We start from the raw sequence: 11450 nt of genomic DNA on the forward strand, positions 1-11450 counted from the left end.
GCTCTAATGTGATGTACAAGTGCTCCAACTACACCTAATATAGTTATGATATTTTAGGACGAAAGTTAATGTAACATTTCAATAAACAGAGAGAAGAAACCAAAATTCAAAAGAACAATTTGTTAAAAACCTTATTTTGCTTACCAAATTAGCCGATAAGTCTAACAGAAATAGACTAAAAAGGTGCAAAAAACGTATGTATAATTTGGATTTGGCCAAAGATAAAATTTTATTATATTTAACTATTTAAGTTCAAGCATAATTTATATTATTTATAAAAAAATAAAAGGGTAAAGACTTGAAAAATAAATATGCTCGCCGGGAATTTGGACAAAGATAGAATTTTATTATATTTAACTATCTAAGTTTGAGACTAAATATGTAAATTATTTTTTATCAAAATAAAAAGGCCAAAGACTTGGAAAAAAATAGCCTAACGATTCCTAACATGGTTAAAGAAAACTTGGAAACTTAGAAGGATTTAAGAAGAGTCCTAATATTTAGGATCTTGTACATAGTTAAAAACTTAAAATAAGGAAGTATTTAATAAATAAAAATTTTAGTTGATTTCAAAGTCCAAAATTTTAGAAAAATGATTAAATGACTATTTTGTCTAATATGAATTCTATGTTTAGAGGGTAAAAAAGGCGAACGACATTTCACCAAGGGCCTTCGTGCTTTTAATATAGTATAGATTTTCATAAAAAATATTACTGGAAAAATACTATAAACACAAAAAAGTATATAAAAGATATTATTTTATGAATATGCAAATGCACTGAATCTATTATTTTTTCTTGAATTATAATTTTATTATTTAAGTACTTGAAGAAATTTAGGATAAAGTTTGCAATAAAAATATTTATCATCTTTTTGCTTTCTTCATGAAATAGTAGATAATATTATTATATAAACCCGTCAACTGATAAATGTAGGTGCAACAATATGAAAGCAGATCAGTATGAATATAATTAATAGGTAGAAAAATTATCTATTTTGATAGACATATATCCTTCGGAGAATATTTTGGTCGACCAAAAAACCTTACTATGGTGTACAATTTCATTTGTATATCATTAAATATTAAATTAACTTTTTTAGGTATTTTTACCGCTTGAATAATTTGCAAATTTTCGTATTGATAGTCACAAAATTACATCCAACTTCCAATAACTTAGCAACAAAAATCATTTAAAAAACATTCACGTCTAATGTAATTAGAAATTACACATTTCACAACTATATTAGCAAAATTAATCACATTAATTCTAAACTAACTAATTTTATTATATTATTTACTTATATTATCCTAATATTTCCCATTATCTTGAGCAATGCCAACCATATTATTAGGTTGCCACTTGGCTTAATCTAGATATTTGAAATAAAAAATCACAAATAATTATTTGCATAGGAGAACGTGGATAAGAATCAATTATGGGGTAGGTTAGAATTGTTATTCCACGCTCACATTTAGGAAGACATCAGTCGTACGGTTAAATTGTAACGACCCGACCGGTCGTTTTTCTTTCTAGAACCATGTTCCCTTAAATAAGACTCCTCGTATGTGCTTTTACTATTTTATGACTTGCGGGGATGGTTAGTTCGGGTTTGGAAGGGTTCGGGTTGAAATCGGAACACTTAGTTCCTTAATATTTGGCTTAAAAGGGGTTAAGCTTGACTTGGGTCAATATTTTTAGTAAACAACCTCGGAACCGAGATTTGACGGTCCCAATAGGTTCGTATGATGATTTTGGACTTAGGCGTATGTTCGGATCGGGTTTTGGATGACCCGAAAATATTTCGGCGCTTAATATTGAAGATTGCCACATTGAAGGTTTTTCAAGTTCTTTAATTTTGGTTTGGAGTAGATTTTGGTGTTATCGAGATTCGTTTGGGATTTTTAGCCTGAAAATAGTTTCGTATGGTGATTAAAGACTTGCACGCAAAATTTGGTGTCATTCCGAGTAGTTTAAATATGGTTCGGCGCGTTCGGAATGAGTTGGAAGAACTTGAAGTTCATAAGTTGATTTGATTTGATTTGGAGTGTAATCCTTAGTTTTGATGTTATTTCACGTGTTACAAGGGTTCGAGCGAGTCCATTTTATGATTTTGAACTTGTTGGTATGTTTGGACGAGGCCTCGGGGACCTCAGATGCCATTCGGGCGATGCGCGGAACTCGTTTAGACTTGGAAGAAGTTGCTGAAGTAGCAGGGCTTCTGGTGCGTTCGCACCTGCGAAGGATTGGCCGCAGGTGCGGCACCGCAGAAGTGGCTGGTTAGCCGCAAGTGCTAAATTTAGCTATGTGGGATGAGTCCGCAGGTGTGGACATGGAGGCGCAGATGCGCGACCGCAGAAGCGGCCTTGAGCTGGAGGGGCAAAAGCGCAGGTGCGAGGGCTCGACCACATCTGCGAGCTCGCAGATGCGAAGAGGGCGCCGCAGAAGCAGAAGGAGGCCAGCTAGGGAGGGCCGCATCTGCGATGCATTTTTCGCAGATGCAGAGCCACAGAAGCGGAACCACTGGGAGGCTGTGAGGTTCATTTATGACGGGACATAGGCCATTTTGGTTCATTTATTTCACTTCTTGGGTGATTTTTGGAGCTTCTTAGAGAGGGATTTTCCACCTAGCTATTGAAAGTAAGTAATTCCTACCCAATGTAAGTTAAATACATAGATTATGGATAGATTTTAACATGTAAAAATGTGAAAATTATGGGTTTAGTTGAAAAAATCAGGTTTTGATAAAAATGAGATTTACCCACGAAAATGATTATGGAATTGGGTGAAAATTATATATTTGAGTTCGTGAGGTTATGGGTAACAATTATATTCAAAAACTTTAGGAATCTGGGCACGTGGGCCCGGGGATAAATTTTAAGAATCTTCCTATTTGGGTTGGGTAATTACTCTAATAGCTAAATTATTAACTTTTGAGCGTATATTGATTATTTTATATAATATTTGGCTAGTTTCGGATTGTTCGGCACCAAGTTGGGTCTTTAGAGTGAATTTGTGGTCGGAAAGTGAGCTTTGAGACGAGGTAAGTCTCTTGCCTAACCTTATAAAAAGGAATTTACCCCATATGTGATTTAAATTGTTATTTGATTCTAATTGTGGGGGCTACGTACGCACGAGGTGACGAGAGTCCATGCGTAGCTACTAATTATGCTTAAGTTCGGGTAGTTTGGGACCCAAATCATGAAATACTTGTGATGTCTGCACCCTACTTGTTAATTAAAGTGCTTAAATTATATTAAAACTTGTTAAGGATTTGTAAAGACCGAATTTCACTTACTTTAGTTTTGGCGGGTTACTTGACTGTTAATAGAAATTATGCTTCTTTATATATTAGCCTTATAATATCTTTTAAATCGGATGTTCATAATGTATCCTCTCTTCTTGTGAAGCGGGCCGAACGCCTCGGCAATATAATATATGCATTTATGGTTCGTGCCGCTCGATCCTCTCTTCTTCTGGATTGGGCCGTACGACCTCAACATAAATCGTGCGTGTTAAATGCTTGAAGCTCGGACACATTTGATATTATTTTTCATGAATGGAGAGATTATAATTTATATATTTGTGCGGAATTTATTTGGAAATTAGTACGTGCTAATGGAAGACTCTTGGAATTTACTATTAGTGAAAGAATTATTTAATCACTGTTGTTATCGTGCTAATATTATTATTCACATACTCTATATCTATTTAGCATTTCTGTATTTTATTATTAGCCCATAGTAAGTGTCGATGTCAACCCCTCTACTTCTTGAAGGTTAGACTGGATACTTACTGGGTACATGTTATTTATGTACTTACGCTACACTTCTGCACTAATCGTGCAGGATCTGAGGCATGTGCATCTGGCAGTCATTTCGGCACGCACCCCCGTTACCCCGAGGCCTAGTGGTGAGCTGCTCTTCTGAGTCCGTTCTGCAGCACCCGGAGTCTCTCTCTTTTGCACTTAATTTTTGTCTACTCTATTTCAGACAGTAGTGTAGAGTTTTGTATATTCTACTAGTTACTCATACACTTGTGATACCAGGTCTTGGAATCATGCTAGTAGACATTTGATGGCTTTTGAGTATTTATCTTACCACACTTGTTCTTATATTAGTTTACACTTTATTTTATTAAAATTTTCACCTCTTACTTACTTAATAAATAAAAATTAACTATTTCGAAATTGTTAAAAAGAATAAATACATGGCTAGTTCACCGTTGGCTTGCCTAGCGGCAACGCTGGGCTCCATCACGGCCTATAGGTAAAATTGGGTTGTGACAACATGGTATCAGAGCACTAGGTTCACGTACGTCTCACAAGTTATGAGCAGGCCTAATAGAGTCTTACGAATAGGTGCGGAGACGTCTATACTTATCTTCGAGAGTTTATAGGGTGTTAGGAAACTACTTTTTCTTCATCTTCTATCATGCAGTTGATGTTGTGCTAAGTATGTTTCTCTTATTTTCTCACAGATGGTGAGAATGTGTGCGATATATGTACTCGACCATGGAGGAGTTGCTCCCCATATTGCTAGAGGCCGAGGGAGGGCTCCAGCTCGTGGTAGAGGATGAGGACATCCCAGAGTTGCTCCAGTTGTGCCATCAGTGGGTCTTGTGGAGGATCCTGCTATTAAGGAGCAGGGAGAAGTGCCTGCAGTAGAGCTAGCCCCAGCGGATTTCATGTCCTCACCAGGATTCCAGGAGGTCACGAGTCGTATGCTGCGTTTCATGGATTATATGACTCATGCTGGTTTATTTCCGACAGACCCAGCCACATCTCAAGCAGGAGGGTGAGCACATACCCCTACCGCCCCTGCTCCAAGGCATGCAGCTGCCATATATCAGACCCTGAGCACACTACCCATGGGCGGAGCTCATCCAGTTGTAGCAGTCATACCTGAGCCCAGACCAGCTGCGGCCGGCGAGCCGCAGAAGCTATTGGACAGATGGACTAGGTTACATACTTCTGTCTTTGGAGGTGAGCGACATGAGGACCCCCAGGACTTTATCGATCGATGCAGGGACATACTGCACAACATGAGGATATTGGAGTCCCACGGCGTAGACTTTATCACTTTTCAGCTGGAGGGCAGGGCCCGTAGGTGGTGGCAGTCATATTTTCTCGGCAGACCAGCAGGTTCTCCTCCCTTGACTTGGGACCAGTTCACATGCATCTTTCTGGATAGATATATTCCTCCCTCTCAGAGGGAAGAGTTGCGATTTGAGTTCGAGCAACTCCATCAGGGTTAGATGTCAGTGACTGACTATGAGTCGAGGTCCTCTGAGTTGTCTCGCCATGCACTTATGATACTTTCCACCGATGCAGAGAGAGTGCAGAGGTTTGTTACCGATTTGCACTCTGGTATCCAGGACACTATAGCCCGAGAGGTTGATATGGGGACTTCGTACGAGCTAGTTGTGGAGATAGCTCGGAGGATCGAGAGTGTTCGTCAATGGAGCCAAGAGCAGGCGACGAGAGATAAGCGGTTTCGATATTCTGGAGGGTTCAGTGGTGCCCTGGCTGGGGGCAGAGGCCAGTTTATGAGGGGTCAGTCTAGAAGGCCCACATATCCAGCACCGCCACCTCCTCGGGGTGCTCTAGTGCGACCCTATTTTAGTGCCATTCCAGAGAGCTCCTACCGTCCACCAGCTATTCAGGGCTCCTCCAATGGGCCTTTAGGCCATCAGGGTTAGACTTCAGGTCAGCAGTCCACCGTACCGAGAGGTTGTTTCGAGTGCGGGGATCTTGGTCATGTGAGGAGGTTCTGCCTAGACTTTGGGGCAAGGTAGTGCAGCAAGGTCAGCAACCTATAGTTACAGCACCAGCTGCCCCACCAGTCGTCCGGCCGCCCAGAGGCGGAGGGCAGGTGGGTAGAGGTCGTCCTAGAGGTGGAGGCCAGTCAGGTGGCACTCCAGCCAGGTTCTATGACTTTTCAGCCAGAGCAGATGTAGTAGCCTAAGATTCCATGATCACAAGTATTATTTCTGTCTGCGGTACGGATGCTTCGGTACTATTTGATCCAGGGTCTACATATTCATATGTTTCATCTCTATTTGCTCATTTCCTGGGTTTTCCTCGCGAGTCCTTGGGTACTCCTGTTTATGTGTCCACTCCAGTGGGTGATCCTGTCATTGTGGATCAGATCTACTGGTCCTGCATTGTTACTTTCGGTGGTTATGAGACTAGAGCGGATCTTCTGTTGCTCGATATGACCGGCTTTGAGATCATCTCGGGCATGGACTGGTTATCTTCATATCATGCCATCCTTGATTGCCATGCCAAGACTGTTACCTTGGCGATGCCAGAGTTGCCTAGATTGGAGTGGAAGGGTTCGTCTGTCAGTGCATCTAGTCGGGTTAACTCTTTTCTGAATGCTCGACACATGGTCGAGAAAGGTTGTTTGGCTTATCTAGCTTATGTTCGGGATACTACTACAGAGACTCCGGCGATTGATTCAGTGCCCGTGGTCCGGGAGTTCTCCGATGTGTTTCCTTCTGATCTTCCAGGCATGCTACCAGATCGTGATATCAATTTCTGTATTGATTTGGCTCCAGGTACCCATCCTATCTCTATTCCACCATACCACATGGCTCTGAAAGAGTTGAAGAAGTTGAAAGAACAGCTTGAGGAGTTGCTATCAAAGGGTTTTGTCAGACCAAGTGTTTCGCCTTGGGGTGCACCAGTGTTATTCGTGAAGAAGAAAGATGGGACTATGCGGTGCATTGATTACCGCTGGCTGAACAAAGTTACCATTAAGAACAAGTACCTGTTGTCGCGTATTGATGATTTGTTTTATTAGTTGAAAGGTGACAGGGTGTTCTCTAAGATTGACTTGAGATCGGGGTACCATCGGTTGAAGATTCATGATTCGGATGTTTTGAAGACGACTTTCCGGACTAGATATGGCCACTATGAGTTTCTAGTGATGTCCTTCGGTTTGACTAATGCCCCGGCGGTGTTTATGGATTTGATGAACCGAGTGTTCAGGCCATATATTGATTCGTTTGTCATTATCTTCATTGATGACATTTTGATCTACTCGCATAGCATGGAGGAGCACGAGCAACATTTGAGAGTGGTGCTTCAGACTTTGCGGGAACAAAAGTTATATGCTAAGTTCTCCAAGTGTGAGTTTTGGTTAGATTCGGTGGCATTCTTGGGGCATGTTGTATGAGGCGAGGGTATTAAGGTAGATCCCAAGAAGATCGAGGCAGTTCAGAGTTGGCCTCGTCCTACCACAACGACCAAGATTGGAAGCTTCTTGGGGTTAGTAGGTTATTATCGTCGGTTTGTGGAGGGCTTTTCATATATTGCAGCACCTTTGACTAGATTTCCCCAGAAGGGTGCTCCATTCCGATGGTCCGACGATTGCGAGGCGAGCTTTCAGAAGCTCAAGACCGCCTTGACTTCAGCACCGGTGTTAGTGTTGCCTTCCGGTTCAGGGATTTATATTGTGTATTGTGATGCTTCACGCGTTGGCTTGGGTTGTGTATTGATGCAGGAGGGGCGAGTTATTGCATATGCTTCACGTCCTCTGAAACCCCATGAGAAGAATTACCCTGTACATGATTTGGAGTTGGCCACGATAGTTCATGCTCTTAAGATCTGGAGGCATTATCTTTATGGGGTGTCTTGTGAGGTATACACCGATCATCGCAACTTGCAGCATTTGTTCAAGTAGAGAGATCTCAATTTGAGGCAGCGCATGTGGTTTGAGTTACTAAAAGATTATGATATTACCATCCTTTATCATCTGGGCAAGGCGAATGTGGTCGTGGATGCCTTGAGTAGAAAGGCGGAGAGTATGGGTAGTTTGGCATGCATTTCAGCAGAGGAGAGGCCATTAGTTTTGGACATTCAGTCCTTGGCTAACAGACTTGTTAGGCTGGATATTTCAAAGCCCAGTCGAGTTCTTACATGCATCGTCGCCCAGTCTTCACTATTCGAGCAGATCAAGGCTCGCCAGTACGACGATTCGCGCTTATTGGTTCTCAGAGAGACGGTACTACAGGGTGGTGCCAAGGAGGTTACTATCGGTGAGGATGGTGTTTTGTGATTCCAGGGTCGTCTATGTGTCCCTAATTTCGATGGATTGAGGGAAAATATTCTAGAGGAGGCACACAGTTCTCGGTATTCTATTCATCCAGGTGCCACGAAGATGTATCACGACCTGAGGGAGCACTATTGGTGGCGGTGGATGAAGAAGGACATAGTTGAGTATGTAGCGAGGTGCCTAAATTGCCGGCGGATCAAGGGTTCCTAATTCTCTCAAATCAAGGTTAGACCCAATGCTTACCTTACTCCGCAACTCAAGCAATCAATCAACCACTGCCTTGCCTTTCAAACAAGCCTCCAAACCAACCAAATCTAGCAAATTATTGACCAAATGATTCAAATGAGCTTTAGAAACTACCCACAAATGAAAGAGGTTCAATTTAGATCATCATGGAAAAAGTCAACCTCTGGGGCCGCTTGGTCAAAACCGAGTTTCAGACCAAAATCCGATTACCCATTCACCCTCGAGCCTAGTTATTTGATTTGTTTCAAAATCTAACCTCAATTCGAGGTCTAAATCTCAATTTTACAAAAATCTCCAATTCTACCCAAATTCCTAATTTCTACCATGGAAATAAACATCATGAAATGTAATGGGTAATTGAAAAGAAATGGATTAAAGTCACTTACCAATGAATTTGAAAAGAAATGTCTCTTGGAAAATCGCCACTAGAGTGTTTAGGGTTGAGAAATGAGCTAAGCCCCGTTTTCCCCTATTTTTCCTGGCTACAGATGTCGCAATTGCGATGTCTAGTTCGCAATTGCGAACATCGCAAATGCTAGACAAGGGTCACAAATGCGAACCCTGTCATAGAAGAGCAAAAGTCGTAAAAGCGACAAAAAGATCGCAATTGCAAAGACACCACCATCGCAAATGCAGTCAAGAACTTCGCAAATGCGAAACAGACTCCAGTGGTCAGTGATCGGAAATGCGACCACTTCCTTCGTAAAAGCAAAAGTCCACAGTTCGCAAATGCGAACAAATTCTCGCAAATGCAAGATTCACCTAGCCTAGCCCATGCTCGCAAATGCGAATAATTCTTCGCAAAAGCGAGGCTCGCAATTGCGAGATCTGCAACAGAGCACCAGAACTGGTATTGCACCAACAGTCTTCACACTAGAAAAACTCATCCAAAACACGTCTGAAACTCACCGAAGCCCCTTGGGCTCCAAACCAAATATGCAAACCAGTGTAATAACACCATACGAACTTGCTCGTTTAATCAAATCACCAAAATAACATCTAAATCTACGAATCACTCCTCAAAACGAATGAACTTTCAAAGTGAAACTCAAGAACACTTGAATCACATTTAAATGTCAGTATCATGTCAAATCAATTCCGAATTGACCCAAATTTTGCATACAAGTTTCAAATAGAAATACAAAACTATTCCAAGTTTCAACATTAAAATCTGAACCCATTAGCTAAGAAGTTAAATTACGGTCAACCTTAGTAAATTCTCAAACTTTCAAAATGCTAGTTGCCTGCAAAATGAGTCAAATCAAGTGAGGGACCTCTAATTTCAATTCTGGGCATACGCCCAAGTTCAAAGTCACAATATAGACCTACCGAAATCGTCAAAACACCGATCCGAGGTCATTTTACAAAATATTGACCGTGGTAAACTCAAGTTGTTTTTATAGCCAAAATTCATGTTTCTTCAAATTTTTCACATAAAAGATTTTCAAATAGGGACACGGACCATACACGCAAACCAAGAAATATTAAACAAAGCTAACAGAGGTCTTGGAACATGGAATTAAGGGTGAATACTCAAAATGACCTATCGGGTCATCACATTCTCCACCTCTAAAACAAACGTTCGTCCTTGAACGAACATAGAAAAGTACCTGGACTGATGAAAAGTTATGGGTATTTACTTCGCATATCGGACTCGGACTTCCATGTAGCTGCCTCGATCGGCTGACCTCTCCACTGCACTCTAACTGAAAGATAACCCTTAGACCTCAACTTCCGGACATGCTGGGCTAGAATGGCCACCGGCTCCTCATCATAAGTCAAATCCTTGTCCAATTAGATTGAGTTGAAATTTAATATATGGGACGGATCACCGTGATACTTCCGAAGCATGGACACATGGAACACCGGATGGACTACTGATAAACTAGGTGGCAATGCAAGCTTGTAGGCCACCTCACCCACTCTCCCAAGAATCTCAAAAGGTCTGATATACCTAGGGCTCAACTTGCCCTTATTTCCGAAACTCATAACACCCTTCATGGGTGAAACCCGGAGCAAAACCGTCTCTTCAACTATGAATGCAACATCACAAACTCTACGATCGGCATAACTCTTTTGCCTAGACTGAGCTGTGCGAAGTCGATCCTGAATCATCTTGACCTTTTCCAAGGCATCCTGAACCAAATCGGTACCCAACTACCTAGACTCTTGATAAGTGTGAATTTTGACCACTTATTAGTACCTTTTTACTTTTGTTTTAGTCCGAAAGTGTTGATTTATGTTCCCAAAACTAATGAAAGTATGCAAATTGCAGGAATGTTGGAGATGTGGGCTCAAATGAAGAAATCCAACTAAAAAAGGAGTGTTCCGACTCACAAGGCAAGAAGGGGTGCAGCAGACCAGAAGTGTGGTCCGCATAAGTATTTTTGCGGCCGGAGAAGCAAGTGTGGACCGCAAAATTCTCCATGCGGCCACAGATCTGATGTAGAAGCCCAGAAGTAATTAAAGCAGAAGTGCGGATCGCACACAATATGTGTGGCCGTAGAACATGGTTGCACTGACAAGATTTCAAAAAGTTTAGAGAGTGTGCAAAATGACCAAGAATGAAGCCTTACCTGAAGTGCGGACCGCACATGAATTGTGCGGCCGCAGAAGCTGAATTGTAGTTGCAGATCAAATTGTGTGGCTATAGAATCCATTCCCTTGCAGACTCAAGCAATGTTCGGACTGCACATAGAATTGTGCAGGCGCAAAACCTCCTGAGGGGCATTTTTATCAGTGAATTTTGAGCCACTATAAATAGACGGGAATTACATTTTAGATCAAGTTTTGATGTTTTCTTAGCTGTAGCCATTGTAGTTTACCATTTTGGAAAATTTATGAATATTTTGGGACAAAAACATCATAGTTTATCATTTTAATTTTATATTATGGGTTTAATTAGTATTTATTCTTTGTTTTCTTCATTTTCTACTGTGAGTAGCTAGACATTTACTAGGGTTGTGACCCAACCCTAGTGTGTAAACCTGATGGGCATTTAATTTAATGCTTGTTTATGATTGGGTGTATGTTATTTAGCCTTGTTCATGCTTTAATTTTAGAATTAGTGGTTGCAAACATTGGTTCATACCTTTTTGACTTGGTCTTTACTTGAGAAAGATGGACCTAGTCTAGGAAAATTTGG

This window comes from Nicotiana tomentosiformis, chromosome 5, assembly GCF_000390325.3.
Source record: "Nicotiana tomentosiformis chromosome 5, ASM39032v3, whole genome shotgun sequence".
Lineage (NCBI taxonomy): Eukaryota > Viridiplantae > Streptophyta > Magnoliopsida > Solanales > Solanaceae > Nicotiana > Nicotiana tomentosiformis.